The sequence below is a fragment of the Lepidochelys kempii genome, chromosome 15 (genome assembly GCF_965140265.1).
Source record: "Lepidochelys kempii isolate rLepKem1 chromosome 15, rLepKem1.hap2, whole genome shotgun sequence".
Lineage (NCBI taxonomy): Eukaryota > Metazoa > Chordata > Testudines > Cheloniidae > Lepidochelys > Lepidochelys kempii.
Window position 1 is genome coordinate 18,325,873 of NC_133270.1, and position 18,590 is coordinate 18,344,462.

Sequence of the window (18,590 nt, forward strand, 5' to 3'; positions counted from 1 at the left end):
TTTTGTTTTATATGTAACCCTTTTGAGTCCATTATCTTTATTCACACACTGATGAAAACCATACTGTTTTTACTATAAATATATCTCAGTGCTGTGTAGTATGCTCAGAGCTGATCCTGAGTTGAATCATTGGAGCCGTACACTGTTCCTTTGGGGACAACAGACCAGGTATTTCTGAGAGAGTTCAGTGGATACAGCGCTGGGCACTACAGGGAAACACTTCATTGGGCCTCAGGGACTGGGGTACAGCTACTGTTAACCTGCAAAGTAAGGGCTGGCATAGCCCAGAGGAGATTGTATGGCTGGCTATCAGGCTGGTGGGAGTGAGGAAGCGGATAACCAGTTAAGTACAAGCAGGTCTCCCTCTCACTGGCGGTATAGGGTAACAAGGTGACTCTCAGTCCTGGGTACCCAAGAACCATCACAGTTACTCCAATAAAAATTTGGCCCACGTTTTTGCTCTCTAGCTGCACTTAGCCCCCATCTGAGTTCCTCCTGATGAAAAAGAATCCTTTTGAATCTTGCCCTTAGGAAGCTAAAGATGGTGGTGGAATGATATTTTTGCCTGCTACCTAGAAAAGGTTTAATGCTTTTGATGCGAAAAAAAGGAGAAAATGTACTATAAAACCCAGAGAACTGAGTTACAGACAATAGATTTTATATGATATAGTGTACGGGCCATGAAGCTGTGATTTAAAACTATGAGATTAGACAAAGTTGAGAACAAAGAAAGGCTAAGAAATATATGGTGGATAGATAATTAAATTAGATGAGCTGAAGTATTTTTCACTGAAATATTAGCAGAGTAACTGGAACCCAATCTGTCCGTTGGGCATCAGTTGAGGGACTAAATTACACAGAAACGGGGAAAATTCACTGTTCTATAAAAAGTTCTATTAACTCGAACTCCTGATGAGATATTCTGAATAGAAACAGAGTTGTGAAGAAAGACGACTAACCTGGGTTCCAGGACCAGAATTTACCTAGAATACTCAATAGCTGAATAGGTCTGAATTGCTGTGAAAATGTTGAGAAAGAGAACCCCAAACAAACTCAGCTTTGGTTAGAGTAGACAAAGACCAAACTCATATTGGGAATAAAAGTGCTGAATTAACAGAGGAGATTGATTATAGCAAGAGAATATGAAGGTTGAATAAATTTCAACCAAAAAAATGTGACTTATTTAGATTTAATAGGTCTTGAATCATTACCTGATTTAAACTCACTTTTACTGTTATCTTTGAGTCTCCACTTTAATCATTAGTGGTATCCGCTGAGTGAGAGACATGTGAAAAATAATGCAGTTAATTTTAACTTCTGGAAACCAATTGTGTTGCCAAGTATATTGCTAGTCTAGGCCAGACAGGAAGTGGTTTCATAAATCCAGTGACTTTTCCTAGCATATTTCCCAAAGAAAGAGCCAGCTGGTGTGAAATCTCAGAGAAAGCTTTGATTCCATGAAGCAGAATCTAGGGAGTGCAAGGTAAGGGTGGTTATAAAAATATGTTTCATGTTTTTTTCTTGCATTTTTCCAGGGATAGAGTTTTGGATCCCTGCTGAAAACCCGACGTCTAAATTCGGCCTTTTCCAGGTCACTAGAAAAGTTGTTGTTTTATTAATTATTATTATTTATATAGAATGATAGGACCTATGAGACCGAGTCATGGATCAGGACCCCACCGTGGCAGACACCGTACCAACCACAGAACAAAAAGACAGTCCCTGCCCCAAGCAGCTTACAATCCAATGTTTATTCTATGCATGAACACGATTCCCAACAGCATTCTAACAAAAGACATATGTGCACGAAGAGAAGATGGTTTCTAGTTGTAAGGTTTGTTCCCTCCCCTTCATTTAGTTCTAAGGAGATACAACACAATCTCAACCTGTCCTTCCCACCCGAAATCCCTGAGAGTATGAAAGGGAAGGCTAAGCTAACAAGGCTGTGGTGGTGAGCAGAAGAGGTATCTTTCCTTTATTCCAAAATATAACCTTTACGCAGAAAAAAATGGTTTCTGAACGACTGCAGACTGAACATGTAGGAAATGATAAAAAAATATTATTTCAATCCTGTGCCAATCAAATTTCTAATGGCATTTGCATACAGATGGCATAACACCTATTGCAACACTAAAAATATTCCCTCCACAAAGAAAAGGGGAACTGTCCCCATTTAACTCATCCCCTGAGGAAAGACCTGAGATAGGCTTTGAAGGTATGCCAGGAACATCAGCAAACTCAGGCTATGTCTGGCGGATATTTCAAGCAGTACATTTTCAAGCTGATCTCAACTGTTGATCATGAATATGAGAAGAGAACTCTAAGGTAGCCAAGCCTCAACCCATGAGCTTTATAGTAAAAAACATCACTTTGAACCGCACCAGAAAATAAAATGGAGGCTGGGGCAACCTGTGAAGGACCAGTGTAATATGCTCCCTGAGCCAGCAACCACCTACACCACCCTTAAGTCTGAATGGTCTTTCTGAGCAATCCAAGTACAGCAATTTCAGTGTGGAGGTGACAGATCACTGGGTTGAGTTCCCCATCTCCATCAGAAAAGGACACAGCCTTCTAACTAAGCCAGGAGTTCTCAAATTTCATTACACCATGAACACCTTCTGACAACAAAAATTACTACACGACCCCAGGAGCGGGGACTGAAGCCTGAGCCTGCCTGAGCCCTGCCACCCCGAGTTGGGGGGGAAGAAGGGGGAGGCAAAGGCCAAGCCCCACCGCTCCAGGCAGGGGACCAAAAGCTGAAGCCAAGGGCTTCAGCCCCAGACAGAGGCCCTGTATCCTGAGCCCTGCCGTCCAGGGCTGGAGCCAAAGCCTGAGCCCCACTGCCCAGGGCTGAAGCCCTCGGGCTTGGGGCTCGGGCTTTGGCCCTGCTCTCAGCAGGTCTAATTCAGCCCTGGAGACCACATTAAAACAGGGTTGTGATCCATTCTGGGGTCCTGACCCACAGTTTGAGAACTGTTGAATTAAGCTGTGATGGAAAAAAGCACTTCAGGCAACCGCTGCTCTCTGGATATGTAATCAACCAGGAGCCAAACAAGCTCAAAGGCTGCAAATCTTAGTTACAAAGTTCAATAGAAGGGGCCAATATCTCTCCCATTTCCTCAGATTACTTCTTCCACCCTGCTGGCACACACTCTTTTTTAATGTTCCAAATATTCGATTCAGGGAAGGGAACACATCCTGCTATGTGTTTGTACAGCACCTAGCATCCTGGGCCATGATCCTGCTTTAAGCTCCCTGGGAACTAGTACAATGTATATGCTTAATACCAAATTTAAAGCAATTATTTTGACTGCACTAATAAGACATATGCATGCTTTTTTCGTCTGTGTGTATAAAAAGTTTAACAAGTATCCTGGCCTTGATGTGAACCCATCCCCACTGGAATACATAGAACCACAGAAATATAGGGCTGGAAGGAACCTCAAGAGGTCATCAAATCCAGCCCCCGAAGCTGAGGATAGACCACGTATACCTAGACTACCCTTAACCTGTTTGTCTAACCTGTCCTTAAAACCTCCAGTGCTGGGGATTTCACAACCTCCCTTGAAAGACTAATCCAGAACTTAACAACACTTATAGCTAGAAAGTTTTTCCTGATATCTAACCTAAACCTCCCTTGCTGCAGATTAAGCCCATTACTTCTTGTCCTACACCCAGTATACATGGAGAACAGCTGACCACCATCCTCTTTATAACAGTCCTTCACATATTTGAAGACTTATCACGTCCTCCCTCAGTCTTTTCCCTTCAAACATACTCCGTTTTTTTAACCTTTCCTCAAAGATCAGGTCTTATCAGTTTCATTGCTCTCCTCTGGACTCTCTCTAATTTGTCCACATCTTTCTGGTGCCCAGAACTGGACACAGTACTTCAGCTGGTCCCTCACCAGTGCTGAGTAGCGTAGAACAATTACCTCCTGTATCTTACATGCCTGTTAACACACCCCAGAAACTAGACTTATTTGCAACTGTACCACATTGTTGGCTCATATACAATTTGTGAGTCACTAACTCTCTAGCCCGTTACTCCACATTTTATAGCTGTGCATTTGATTTTTCCTTCTTAAGGCACTTGCCTGTATTGAATTTCGTCTTGTTGATTTCAGATCAATTCTTTAATTTCTCAAGGTTGTTTTGAATTCTCATTCTGTCTTTCAAAGTGCTTGCAAACCCTCCTTTCTTGGTGTTATCCACACATTTTATAAGCATCCTCTCCACTGCATTATCCAAATCATTCATGAAAATCACTGAGTAGTATCTGACCCAGGACAGACCCCCTGTGGGATCTCACTAGATAAATCTTCCCAGTTTGTTAGCAAACCATTGATAATACTCTGAGTATGGTTGTTTACCCAGTTATGACCCCACTTCATAGTAATTTCATCTAGACCACATTTCCCTAGCTTACTTATGAGAATGTCATGTGAGTTAGTGTCAGAAACCTTACTAAAAATCAAGATATATCACACCTACTGCTTCCCCCTTATCCACTAGGCCAGTAATCCTGTCAAAAAGGGGAACTGGTTTGACATGATTTGTCCTTGACAAATCCATGTTGGCTATTACTTATTACCCTATTATCCTGTAGGTGCTCACAGACTGTTTAATAATTTATTCCAGTATATTTCCAGGTATCAAAGTTAGGGGGAAAGGTCTGTAATTCTCCAGATCCTCTTTGTTCCCCTGTTTAAAGAGAGGTACTGTGTTTGCCCTTCTCCAGTCCTCTGGGACCTCACCTGTCTTCCATAGTTCTCAAAGATAATTACTAACTGCTCTGAGATCACGCCAGCTAGTTCCTTAAGTACTCTAGGATAAAACTCATCAGCCTCTGCTGCCTTGAATACATCTAAATATTCTTTAACCTGTTCCGTTTCTGTTCTGGCTTGTGTTGTTTCCCCCTTGTTGTTAATATTAACGGTGTTAAATAGCTTGTCACAATTCACCTTTTTAGTGAAGAATGAAGCAAAACAGGCATTAAACACCTCAGCCTCTCTTTTGTCATCTGTTATTAGCTCTCCTTCCCGGCTTCAACTCCTTTTCTTCATCTTTCTCTTGCTCCTAATGTATTTGGAGATCATTGCCTTTTATGTCCCTTGCCAGATGTAACTCCAGAACCCAGCCCTGGTTCTCAGACCTACAAGGTGATCTGGCAAGGACGCACTGACTGACGGCTAGCATTGGCTTCTGGGCTTGCACCAGCTGCCCCACCACACCGTGACGGGGAGCAGCACCTCAGGTATCCCCTCCATCACCCCACAAATGTCCACTGCAGAACCCCCAACTGTACCCTTCTTGAGCTCTTCCCACCCCCTCCTGCTCCCTCCCACAGTGTCCTCTTTTTGGGAACCTGAAATATAGTAACCCGTAGAGCCATATTGGCCTCTTACGATTCTTCCTATCTTTTCTTCGCATTGGGACAGTGTGTAGTTGCCCTTTAATACTGTCTTATGGAGAAACTGTCAACTCTCCTGAACTCTTATCCCCTAGAGTTCTTCCCACGGGACTGTATCCGTCAGTTCTCTGGATTTGTTCAAGTCTGCTTTTTCAAAGTTCATAGTCTTTATTCTGTGGGTCTCTCCCCTTCCTTGCCTAGTGTCTCGTCTACACTGCCACTTTACAGCGCTGCAACTTTCTTGCTCAGAAACATGAAATCTATCATTTCGTGAAGATTTTCACCCAAATTGCCTTCCTTCTTCAAATGCATAATTCCCTGTTAGTCAGAATCAAGTCCAAAATGGCTGTCCCCTGGTTGCTTCCTCTACCTCCTGAAACAAGAATTTGTCCCCAGTACATTCCAAGAACGTATTGACAACTGTGTGTTTTGCTGCATTACTTTTCCAACAGATGGCTGGGTAGTTAAGCCTTTCCTATTACTACCCGGTCTTGTGTTTTGGATATTTGTGTGGTTTGTTCTAGAAATGACTCACCTACCTCGTCCTCCTGATTTGGTGGGCTATATGTTTGTAAACATTTGAACCAACTAAAAAAATTCATAGAAAACCATACAAGTTCCTGCAGCTTGTGTATGAAGCTTTGGTGAAGTGAAGAGCAGAAATTTCAACCCACCCCAACCCGGGAGGTCTCCTGATTCCCAATTACTACACAGCAATGTTAAGTGCTGTGTATTGGCGGGGGGAGGGAGGGCACAGAATGGAGGATTCTTTTCACTATTCATAGCGCAATTTTCACCTCTCAGTACGTGGTGGGGATTTAACGTACGTAAAGCCCTGGTTCATCAAGAAGTGAATAGACCCTTTTGTTGCAGTCTATTACAGTTATAAAGATTCTGGCTGTTCTTCCCTTGCTGCCACCACCCCCTCTGCTAAAAGGAAAAAAAAAAAAGATTTCAAAGCTTGCAGGAAAGTTAACTATGGGAATATCAAGATTCAAAACATGGCCTGAAACCTGAACTACCAGGCTGCACCGTAAAAAAAACCAAAACCCTAAAAAAACAAACAAAAAAAACCCTCTCAGCCCCCTTTTCAGGCCCTTACAACACCCACTTTTGAAAAGTTTTATTCAGGCAGCTGACATCCAGCATTCGCCTTCCACTGCAGATGTGCGGCCTGCTCACACAATAGGCGCCTGCAGCCCTGGCCTCCCTCCAGATCCCACTGTGTGACAGCAACAAAAGGCTACGCTGGAAGCCCTCAGCTACAGCAGGGCTCTAAATGATTTAGTGACCACAGCATTCAGACCTTGGCAGCAGCTGCTGTTTTAAAGGGACATCGCCTCCTCGGTTTACTCACTACTGGAAGGTTTATCTCCCACTGGATTGAAAAATCCCCTTCACAGTTAAAAGGGTCCCCACAATTCCTAAAATATTTAGGGTAGGAGCAGAAGGGGGAAGGCAAGGATTGTCACTATGTTGCCTCTCAATTTCCCCAGGTGACACCAAGATGCTCTACACCAGGGCTGGCGAACCTGTGGCTTCGGAGCCATATGTGGCTCTTCAGAAGTTAATATGCGGCTCCTTGTACAGGCACCGACTCCGGGGCTGGAGCTACAGGTGCCAACTTTCCAATGTGCCGGGGCGTGCTCACTGCTCAACCCCTGGCTCTGCCCCCACTCCACCCCTTCCCGTCCCCTCCCCTGAGCCTGCCATGCCCTCGCTCCTACCCTTCCTCCCCAGAGCCTCCGGCATGCCACGAAACAGCGGGGAGGGGAGGGGAGGGAGGGGGAGGCACTGATCAGCAGGGCTGCCGGTGGGTGAGAGGCACTGGGAGCGGGGTGGGGAGAGCGCTGCTCACATATTACTATGGCTCTTTGGCAATGTACATTGGTAAATTCTGGCTCCTTCTCAGGCTCAAGTTGGCCACCCCTGCTCCTTTACAGTGTCTTCCATTTAACATGGCTCTGCAAACACTAATTAAAACTCACGCCACTCCAGCCAGGTAGATCTGTATTATCCCCATTGTACAGAGAGGGAAACCGAGGCACGGGAACTTGTTCCAGGACACACAAGACATCTGACCTAGACAGTGAACCCAGATCTCCTCAATCCCCCCCCCCTTTTTAAAAAAAAATCATTAAATTGGACCACATGCTCTGCAATATGAACAGAGCGCAAATGGCTTTTCTGAAGAACTCCAAGAGGAATGTTCATTCCCAGCCTGTCATGGCAGCGCGAAGGGGGAGTTACTTATTGAATACCACCAGCATGGTCAGTGCTGTGCAAACACAGGCATCGATGCTGTAATGGGGCATCACCAGGACTACCCCAGGCACCTCATGTTGCAGGATCAAGGCCACAGCAAGATGCAGTGCTTGCCTCAAGCCTCCTGGAGTCAAATTCACATGCATTTGGTGAAATCCTTAGCCATCCCCCCTCGTTTGCTATGCCGTTTGCTAGCACGTGCACAAATAGCTGGTGAGAAATCGTATACGGATTAATGTATCCCTGTACAGCACCAAACACAATTCATTCCATTCATTTGTAAGATTTAATCGAATTGTTTCCTCCCAGGTTGGAGGAGAGCAGAGCTTTTACTACAAGAGTTCTCACATATTTCAGGGAATTAATGAGTCAAAGCAATGGCATTTTTTCAGCCAGAGCAACAGTAAAAACACACAAAGATCGCCCCGTCTCCAAGCACTAGAAGTCAGCATTTTGCATTGGTGTTTTGGGGCAGGCAATTTACAGCTTCCTCCTGAGACCTGACAACATTGGTACTGTTCAACCTCTATATTTCTCACCTTTCAAAACTGATGATTCAAAAAGAGCACAGGGCAGTAGAGTCTGCAGCCACCGGCAGCCAAACAGGGGTTGGCCTATTGACCAGACAACAGAGAAGCAAGTGGAATGGTTCACTCACAAAAGGACGTGTATGCAACGGCGCAGCTGTACCAAATACACCTGCACCGCATGTGGTGAAGAAGCTCTAGGCTGACAGCGTAAGTAAAACCCACCTCCGCGAGCTGTGCACACGAATGCTTATGTTGGTGTAACTTTTGTCACTCGGGGGGAAGGGGGGTGGAATATTCACACCCCTAAGCCACGGAAGTTTTGCCGACACTGGCTGTGTCTACACGACAGCCTAAGAGAAAGGAATAGGTCGTTGTGGTACGCATCACCAATAACTTGGTGCCAGAAATAAATATACCCATTCGAGACAGGAACAGATTTATGCAAACAGTAGCTACCGTGCGTCAAATACCCACAATATGTTCAATCAATAGGGCACTAAGGTGGATAAACACTCAGTTAATCATCCTCCATTTTCTCTCCCCCCATCACCCAAAGCAATTTCCCCACTAGAAGAAGAGAACGGTAAAATAAAACAAAGAAAATCACACAGCCGATACTGCTGGATGCTGTGTGCCATAGGCAGGTACAGTAGGCTTGTTAAGGATACACCGGAGGGGAAAAATGCGAATGTTCTCTCTCTACAGACCCTGAAATTAATTTTAAAAGGACATTTTAAAACCATCCTTCACTACTTATAGTCAAATGGTTAGTAGGAAAATAATGCACTGTAATCAAAGCTCCCACTACCTGCTGTGAACCACGATTACTCCAATAAGCGGTGTGGCTCCATCCATCCACTCTACAGCCATCACAAGCAAATGAAGGAAAGTCGTGCTTAGCGGGTCTGATTCTCAGCTGCTCCATTTCTGCACTCGGAGCACGGAATGGGTGAGGGGACAGAGACATCTTTAAGCCAACTTTGTGCCGGGGCCATGACCTACCCAGCCCCCAGGCCTCCTATGGGCCCTGGGAAACAGCAAATAGCTGTAGTGCAGTGCCATGCCCTAATCTGCCCCCTATGCTGGGAGCAGGGCCAGCAGAGAGATCACACTCCAGTTCTACACTAGCTGGAAAGGCTCCCTGCCCAGACAGTAGTTTTAGGAGGCTATTTCCACTCACTGAGGGTCACTTTATGCTGACAGAGTTGTGTAAAGGAGCCCTAGTGTAACAGAGAAAAAGGCCCAGTGAGAGGCAAGGACCATTAACCATTCAGGGGATCTGGCACCCTGAAATATTTCAGAGTGAAATGTACAGAACAAAAGAATAATTTCCCCCTCCCCAACTGGAGATAAGCCCTATCCCAATTTACATCTCCGCCAGAAACAGATGCTGACTGCAGGTGATCTAGAGGCTAACCCTGAGTGCGTATCTCTTTTCATTCACACAAACACAGCTCGGACAACTGGACCAGCAGAGTTCAAGCAAACCCAGGTCTCTGTAGCACCAAACTGGAGACCAGGAAGATCCGATTAACATTCCAGTTTCTTGCTCACCCAAAACAGGGACTGAAACTCATAAGGGTAGAGGATAGTCCACTGCATCATTTAGCAGCATATCTGTTAGTAGCTCTTGGTGAAGCACTGACTACATTTAGAAGGAGCCCCTCCTTGGCTGGAAGGACCGTGCCTTCGGTGCTGTGTCTGGAGAGTGTAGCGATGGGGGTAGGGGCAAGTGAATACAAAAAAGGGTTACAAAGAATTTCTTGGAGGAGAGCGCGTGGGTGTGTGTCAAATACAATTCGTACCTATCCAAAGGGAACGGCAGCACTTTAACAAGTTCCACCAGCCTAAATAACTCACAGTAGCGCATGGAGAGGATCTCGGGCAACCGTTCAAGCAGACTGGGTCTATGCCAAGGAATGCTGCCGGCCCATTCAGGTTGGGATGTCAGCTGCCTACCGAAAGTTGAAGTTATGGAACTCTAAATGGGCAGACTCTGTGGACTGCAGCTATGGCAATCCCTGGGATTAGAGTACAGTGTGGGACAGAAGACAGGTTTAGCCGGGATGACTGTACATAGCATAACAACACTGTCTCCTCCAATTTACTGATTGCTTCTGAGTACGTTCTGTCACAGCTGCAGAACCGCACTTCCTCCGGCACGGGGTGTGGGGGGGAAGACCGAGGGTGGTGGTGTGGGGGCACGTATCAACTTCAGGCTGCACTTAAACATAGCAGGTGCTACAATAAAAATAAAGTGTGGTGCAGTCAGTAGCCTATACTACTGTGTGCACAGCCTGGAAAGGGAAAGGCGGTCTGTGTGTACATAACGTGCAGGACTGGTGAAAAGGTCTCCTCCTAGCCTGTGCCACTGACTCACTGCAGGACCTTGGGCAAGTCCCTTAACCATTTTGTGCCTCCGTTCACTCATCTAAACAGGGATAATGATACTGAGCCACTTCATATTTGAATTTGGGGTGAGAGGCTTATTCCATCAAAGCCTATAAAGCACTTTGATCCCCTAAGGATGGCAGGCGCCACCCCTGTTATTGGTGTATGAAGTACTAAACTGTCACATTTACACCTGCCAGGATCCTGATTGGCTACATGTGCTTTAACTAACAACTTAACCCCAAACCACAGCAGATGCCCAGAAAACAGACTCACCCCCAACCCACCACCCGCTCTCCAAAGCTGAAAAGAGTGAGAGGATTCCGAATGCCTGAACTATGACAGGCAAATGGTTTTTTAACAGATTCTGTTTGTATAAATATTACAAAGCTTTTTGCTCTTTGGAGGCTGCTCTGTTGCCAGGGCTGCTGACATTACTGTGACATTTAGGAGGCCTTGGCATTGCCTCGCTGCCTTTCCTATGCCGGTTTTTTTCAAGGGATCAGAGAGACATAAGAAGACACAAGAGCTGCTTATTCAAACTCTGCTCACTCGCTGACCCACTGCTCATGCGGGAGTTGGGAGCACAAAGGGGCTCTCCATGTCAAGTGTGCAGGCTGCTGCCATCTCCACTGCTGTGGAATGCATGTAAATGCAAAGGGACTTTAACCCTGAGGTGCCACCAGCAAGGGAAGAGGCAGGTTTGCTTAAGGAAGAGGTGGGTGGGTTTTTCAGGTTGGATCTTTCCACTCTCATGCAAAGATTGTCCTTCTCCACAATGAGATTCTATATTGGGTTTCTTGTCTCCTCTTTCTTTTTCAAGCTATTCTCTCCCGTGCCCTCTCCTCCTCCCCGTACTCTCTCCAGAGACTCTTGCCAGCAAAGCTGCATGGCAGGCGTGCACCATGAATGGCATTCAATTGGTACACTCCCCAGATCCTGACATCCCCTCAGCTAATGCCCTCAGCCTCCGCTGAGCTGGGATCCAAATCCTGCTTCTAAAACGCTGTTCTAATTTGCAGCCTGCTGCTTCCATCCCAGCTCTGGTTTAATCTGCATTGATTCCTTTATTAAGAGGTAGGACAGTAGTGCAGCAGGAGACTGCTTCGAAAAATATGAGAGGACCTCCTAGGCCAGATTAAATAAAACAGCAGCACATAGCCAGGCTCATTTTAGCATTCAAAAGTAATTCCCGCCCCACCCACCTCTGCCACTTGCCAAAACTTGAACCTTGAGATCCCATCTGTTTATGAGCTAAAAAATATGCTTCCTGCATATTTAAGAACATTTCAAATGCTGAGATAACACCGTGGTCAGGGCCACAAGTAATGTGACAGATAGACGTAACACAATAACCTTTAAGATTCTTTTTTTCAAATACAAGTCAAGGTGATGAATTTTTATTAGACATTTCAGCTTTTGGTTTAATTTGTGGCGAGCAACTGTGGAAACATCCTGGTTCCATTTCAACTAGAGCTATGCAAAATTAAGGAATTTCCCCCCCACACACATATACGATCGCAAGCTGAGTGGATACCTACTGTGACATTGCACTCTATAGTCACACTAATTAGCATATTTTAATAAAATCATATAATGTAATTGGACTATGCTTCATGCAAAAGGTCTCTTGTAAGGTATCATTACAAAACTTATAATCTACTGAGTGTGGTCGTCCTATTTGTATAAATATATCACTCTTGTATCTGAAACTAGAAATATGAAATATAGCTCTGAGGTCCTATTGTAGTTATGCAAAGTGTGGGCCGGTTTGGAATCTTAATGGCTCCCATTAACCAGGACAATTGGTTGTCCATGGCTCTGTCTTCCTTTATACCTGTGGGCTGGCAAGTGGGTAATGAAGTCTTACAGTGACATGTGATCATGTCACCTGAATTGGAATCCATTTTTAACCTGGTGCTTTTCCATTAAGAAGAGGAGTGGGAACCCAGAGGGACAAAGGATTCCAGCCTTATGCAAAAGATATGTAAGTGGGTGGAACAGAACAAAGGGGGTGGCTCTCATGAGAAATCCCCTAGCTACCACCTGAGCTGGAAAAAAGGCTGTGCCCCAGGGAAAGGATTGTGCCCAGACTAGGAAGGCGTCCAGTCTGGGAAAGAAATGTATTGAAACATCGCTGAGGGTGAGATTTTATCTGTATTCAGTTTTATTACTGTACTAGACTTAGACTTGTGTGTTTTATTTTATTTCGCTTGGTAATTCACTTTGTTCTGTCTGTTATTACTTGGAACCACTTAAATCCTACTTTCTGTGACTTAATAAAATCACTTTTTACTTATTAATTAACCCACAGTATGTATTAGTACCATACTAATTACATATTACATTACTAATACCATACATTAGGGGGGGCAAACAGCAGTGCATATCTCTCTATCAGTGTTACAGAGGGCAAAGAATTTATGAGTTTACCCTGTATAAGCTTTATACAAGGTAAAACAGATTTATTTGGGATTTGGACCCCATTGGGAGTTGGGCATCTGAGTGTTAGAGACAGGAACACTTCTTAAGTTGCTTTCAATTAAGTCTGCAGCCTTGGGGCAGGTGGTTCAGGCCCTGTGTCTGTGTTGGAGCAGACTGGCCTGTCTGGCTCAGCAAGACAGGGTGCTGGACTCCCGAGCTGGCAGGGAAAGCAGGGGCAGAAGTAGTCTTGGCCCATCAGTTGGCAGCTCCAAGGTGGTTTCTGTGATCCAATCCATGACACCTGTCTTCCTCCAATCAACAGAAAATGTCCACACATTACATAAAGGACTGGTTCTTTTGCAAAGTCTGCAGTGAAATGACCAATGCCCTGGATCCTGCACATGCCTATAAGGTGCTTAAACTTAATCACATGAGTAGTTCCATTAATCTCATCATCTATTGCAGATCTGGGGCCTAAGGTATCCTATGCAATGTGGAGGGGGAAAGAGAGTATGTGTGTGAGAGTGAGAAAGCGTGTTTTTCCTTTTAACTGGAATCCTCCATAACAATGCAGAGCATGCTATACTTTTTTATTCTTGCTCTTTCAAAAAAATAAATAAAATAAAATAAAAAGTAAAAAGTTTTTTAAACAATAGCTTTGTCTTTTGTGTTCACAGTAGAATTACTTCTCCTACTGCAACCAGGGAGGGTAAAAAGAAAGATATGTCCTACTGTGACAGGTTGGCTGGCACAAACCAATGAAAATTGATTTGTTTGGATTCTTTAAAGATTTTTTTCTCCCCATCTGACATTTAATGTATCAATCGACACAGTAAATGGATTTTGAGATTCACAAGGAGAAGAGAATCACCATAAACGTGCATCCCTTAATAGGATTCTCGCAGAGAAATAACAACCTGCACCAAACAGCTGCCTGTCAAGTTTTGTAATACAAGGAGACTTCAGAGCATGATAACTGTAGTTATTTAACCTTTTTATAAAAAAAACCCCAAACCCTGAATATCCAACAACAAGTGCAATCTATAAAGGCTGCAAGTCAACACACTTTTTATAAGCAGATTTGTAAAGTAATACATTTTCTGTGACTTAACGATCAACGTTGGCTATGAAAGCCAATGTTGTAATTTCCAATTGATTGTAGATGTTAATCTTGGGAGATTCTTGTTCTTATGCTGTGATTTATTAGGTGAATTAATGACAGACTGCACAGTTTAAAGCAGGCTGCTGTTTTACACAATATCTCAGGGAAGCTCTCTGTCCAACTGAGTCACAGCAAAGAAGGGAGGAGGGGCTATCACGCAAGGTGAAACTGCTTCAGATACCTGAGCTAATTGGTCCTATATTGACCTCTGAAATGCAGCACCAATTGCCTCACAATTAACCCTATGACTGAACACTAGGAAAGATGAACCTCTGCCATGCTTAGGAATCACACCTCGTTCTGCCTGTAATTCATCCACTTAAGAGAGCTCTGCTTTCCATGGAAACTCGTATCAGATTTGCCCTGCCTGTCTGGGCTAGCGGCCTGGGGAATGATACCCTAACACAGTCTGTTTTCCTTCTCCCCCTTCTTTGTTGGTTTTCTGGTTGGCTGTCTAATCTTCCTGAGCCTTATTTTCAGTCACAACCGGTGCATTAGTCCAGAGAATACAGAGACTTAAGTCCATCCCTTCCAAGGGGTCTCAGTAACAACACAGACCACTTGGGCCAAATTCTCATTTTTCTCCTTCGTATTGCTTCAGTAGCACAAAGACAACACAATCTAGCTGCAGCTGGCCAGAGGACAACACCTCTGGCAAAGGGAAATTCTCAGCTGGCATAAAGCCAAGCCAGCTCTGACATCAACCGCCATCCCAACAAGGGCGTGTGCTGGGGGGGGGACGGAGCAGAACAGAGCTCCCACAGGGCAAATCTCAGCTGGCATATGGCTCCGAGGCGGCTCTAATTTATGACAGAACCAGAGCAGTTTGAGAATCTAGGAGCTATTACAGGCTCCTTGACATCCCCTCTTCCTCTTCTACACTGAGTGCATCTTCATGCAGGAGAGATTCTGCCACAAATAAGCTTCTAACAAGTTGGAAGAATGACAGGCCTTTTGTTATACTGTAGGTTTACGAACTGATGCTGGGATGAACTCAGACCTTTTCCTGTCAACTGTGCCATCAAAATACAATGCAGAGTTGAGAACACAAGTTGTGAATTTGCAGAAAAACTACTCCATGACTTTTAACTTTGGTGCAGGAGACCACGTTACCTATAGCAAACAGCTGTGTCGTTTGCTTTTTAAAAGCCTCTCTCTGATGCGATTCTTCTGCTTTGCAGTGAATTTGAACTTGCTTGGCAAATGCATCTTCGTTTGGAGGTATTTCCCATCTTGCAACTAAAAGTGTTACCAGCTTCTGCTGAACCACTACTTAATTACAGTCCAATTGTACATTTTCATGGACAGTGGCTCTTTCCTCCTCCTTGTTCCTGATTAGCAACAGTATACGATGTATTATACTAGGGCTCTAAAGGGGAGCGTAGTATTTTAAAAAAGGAGAAGGGGGATGGCTGAGCCTTGCATGGCTGCTTCATAACAGGTGTAATTCACCTCTGAAGAGTCATATCAAGTCCCTGGGTTCACTGCTGTGATCAGTTATAAAAACTGGCCCTCACCATCTGCTGGTGGTCAAACTCCATGATGTGGCAATCAATTACAGCTGTTATCTAGTCCCAGTTTAGACAGATGTTCCTCTCTTTCATTATACAGTAATTACTGGTTGGCTGCCAGCAGGCTTCACACTTCAGCTGTGATGCTAATTTGAAACAAAGAGGAAGAGACAAAGATGGAGAGACAGACAGACAGGGAAAGGGAAAAACTAAAATGGCTTTGGTAGTTTGAGCCTCAATGGATTGAGCATTTCTTTACAGACAGTGGGAGAAATAAGGCAACTAGTCACCCAAGCAAGACAGAAAGAGCCAGTAGGGCACCATCCAAACAAAATGCCCCCTGACAAAGAGACAGGGAAAAACCTCATGTTTTATTTTTTGTTTAATGCATATATTTTATTTTATTTTCTTAAGCTTGCAAAGTTTCTATACATTTCTGCAAAAGCCACTCTGGGGTTACATCAACTATTGGTCTGCCCTGGGGGTGTACAATGACATAGCTAAAGAAACACCAAGAAACAGGATGACTGCTTTTGGAGAAAGGACCCAGGGACACAAGGTTGTAGACATCTGCAGGGCAGCCAACTGTCTGTCATAAGACGATCGTGGCCTGCCGAAAGCCTGGAGTGGCCTAGCTACCTGACAGAGAAGAGTCAACGATTTGAAAATAAAACTATAGAAATTAATTGCACCTGCCACAGCATTCTTTATCTTCACACTCTGCTTACAGTCTAACTTGACTGCATGATTTCTGCTGCTCTATAAAAACAGCTAAAAATGGCTAAAAGAGAATTCTTTAATGATTATGCACTGGCATTTCCCTTTATGAAACCCATCTCCTTGGCATTTAGGTAACTCACTCCCCATCATTCAAGCATTTGGACCATACTTCTTTTACTATCTTGCCAAAGACAAATGCCACCCCTTTCAATCTGTTCCGTACAATTGACCAGAGACACAATCTGACCATGATCCCACAAAACTTTTCCCTGCCTTCCTTTCACCATGTTCCTGACTGCCAAGCCATAACTGCTGAACCGCCCCAGCCGCATACTCACACCTCTTTCAGAGACCGCCAAACCAGCTCCAGCAGAACATCGATTTGAGGCCATGACCACGGTGCTCTTTACAAGTTGAACACCAGTGGTTCCCCCTACTCAAATTCCACCTAATGAATGAATCTCTGGAGTCAGGAGGTGCTGACCTCTGGACCTCCATCCCCACCAGTGAGCACTTGTTAAATGTAAAGCAATCTCTCCAACTGTCACCAATGCTGAACAGGTCATTACTATGCCTACTGATTGATTACATTTCCCTAAGTTGCATCCAGAAGGGAGGCAAATCCACATTCTATAAAGGGAGAAACATCCAAGACCAATCCAGACACTTGTGTAGAAACTAGACTTATTTTAAGTAGAAAGGGGCTCAGACCAAAATCCCAGATTCAAAACGGCCCCATTCCTTGAGGTGTCTGAAATCTGAATCTATATTGGTATTCAAGCTGCTTTTCAGAGATGCATCTGAAGAAGTGGGGTTTTTTACCCATGAAAGCTTATGCCCAAATAAATCTGTTAGTTTTTAAGGTGCCACCGGACTCCTCTTTGTTTTTGTGGATGCAGACTAACAGGGCTACCTCCTGATACTTTTCAGAGTGAAGTGCCCCAACACTCATTACATGTTTGAAATGCACTAGGACCTGCTTACAACAAATTCAGCTAGGGTCAAACCCATTTATAGTAAAATGTAGAGCAAGTCTCATCTTGCTTTAGTGTTTTTGATGGACTTTTCACATCACTCGCAGTGAGATTTCTCTCCAACATAAGCAAGTTCCGCGAAATTAATCCTCCTGGAACATTGCCATCTACCAGTTAAAAGTCTCATGCCACAGACTGGTCCCCTGCCCTTTCTCTGCTCTGACTGAGAAGTGGAGGAGAGCAAGTGGGACTGATTCTGCCTCTTTGCACCTGGCGTAGCCATTACCTCAGAGCAAAATGTGTGTAAATCTCTATTATTCTGATTTGGTAGCATTATGCACCCACCTCGCACTTACTCTGTTCAAGAGTAATAGATGCAAGGCTGTCGAGATTCAGACCTCATCTACATTGTGATGTAGCTCCGGTGTCAGATATTGGTATAGCTGCACCAGCGCAAGCCCCAAGAATAGACAAAAAAAGCCCCAAATGGACCATATTCTGATCCCCAGTTTCAAGCAGGCATGATGTGGGTAATGGGTAAAGACACCTAGGCTGTCCCCTAGTCTTACTTCTACCAACAAAGAGTGAACTGATCTTGTTACAGTCCCCCTCCAGGTGCAGAACAACTAGAATGAACATGAGGTCTTCCCAAGGCAGGAAGGATGAGCTTGACATTCCCATTAGTGAAACGGAATGATCTTCTGTGAGATAGGCTGTCTTCTCATATAATTGCGGGGAGGGAGGGAGCCTCCACAGTAAGAAAGTGTTGCTGTTTGCACAAGGAGTTTTTGAAGCTCTCAACTGCTGCAAAAACATGCCAGAGTACTCTGAGGAGCTTCAGTGTGAATACAATTGAAAAGAGCTACAGATCGGAAGAGGAGCAGGAGAGCAGGTCAGACCACATGGAAGAAGAACTAGTGCAATTGGCCTGAGGGGGTTTTCTTGGATCTGGAGAACCCCAACGGGTAGTGTCGGGGGCACTCCTTATGTCAACCTAAATTCGTCTCTGGTTGGCAGCCTCTCACCACTTTTACACCAACCTGTGAGATCCAAGAAAACTATAATGCCATTCTGTGGCTGTCTACCAAGAAGTGCTTGAGAGAGAAAAGGTGAGTGAGGGAATCTCTTTTATTGGACCAGCTTCTGTCCATGAGAGAGAAGCTTGTGAGCCATGCAGAGCTCTTCTCCAGGTCTGGGAAAG

General features: G+C 44.6%; 1 protein-coding gene across 10 annotated transcripts in view; it reads right to left on the reverse strand.

The window, feature by feature from the left end:
* FBRSL1 (fibrosin like 1) overlaps positions 1–18,590 on the reverse strand; it is a 757,721-nt gene that overhangs the window by 605,055 nt on the left and 134,076 nt on the right. The window lies entirely within an intron of this gene.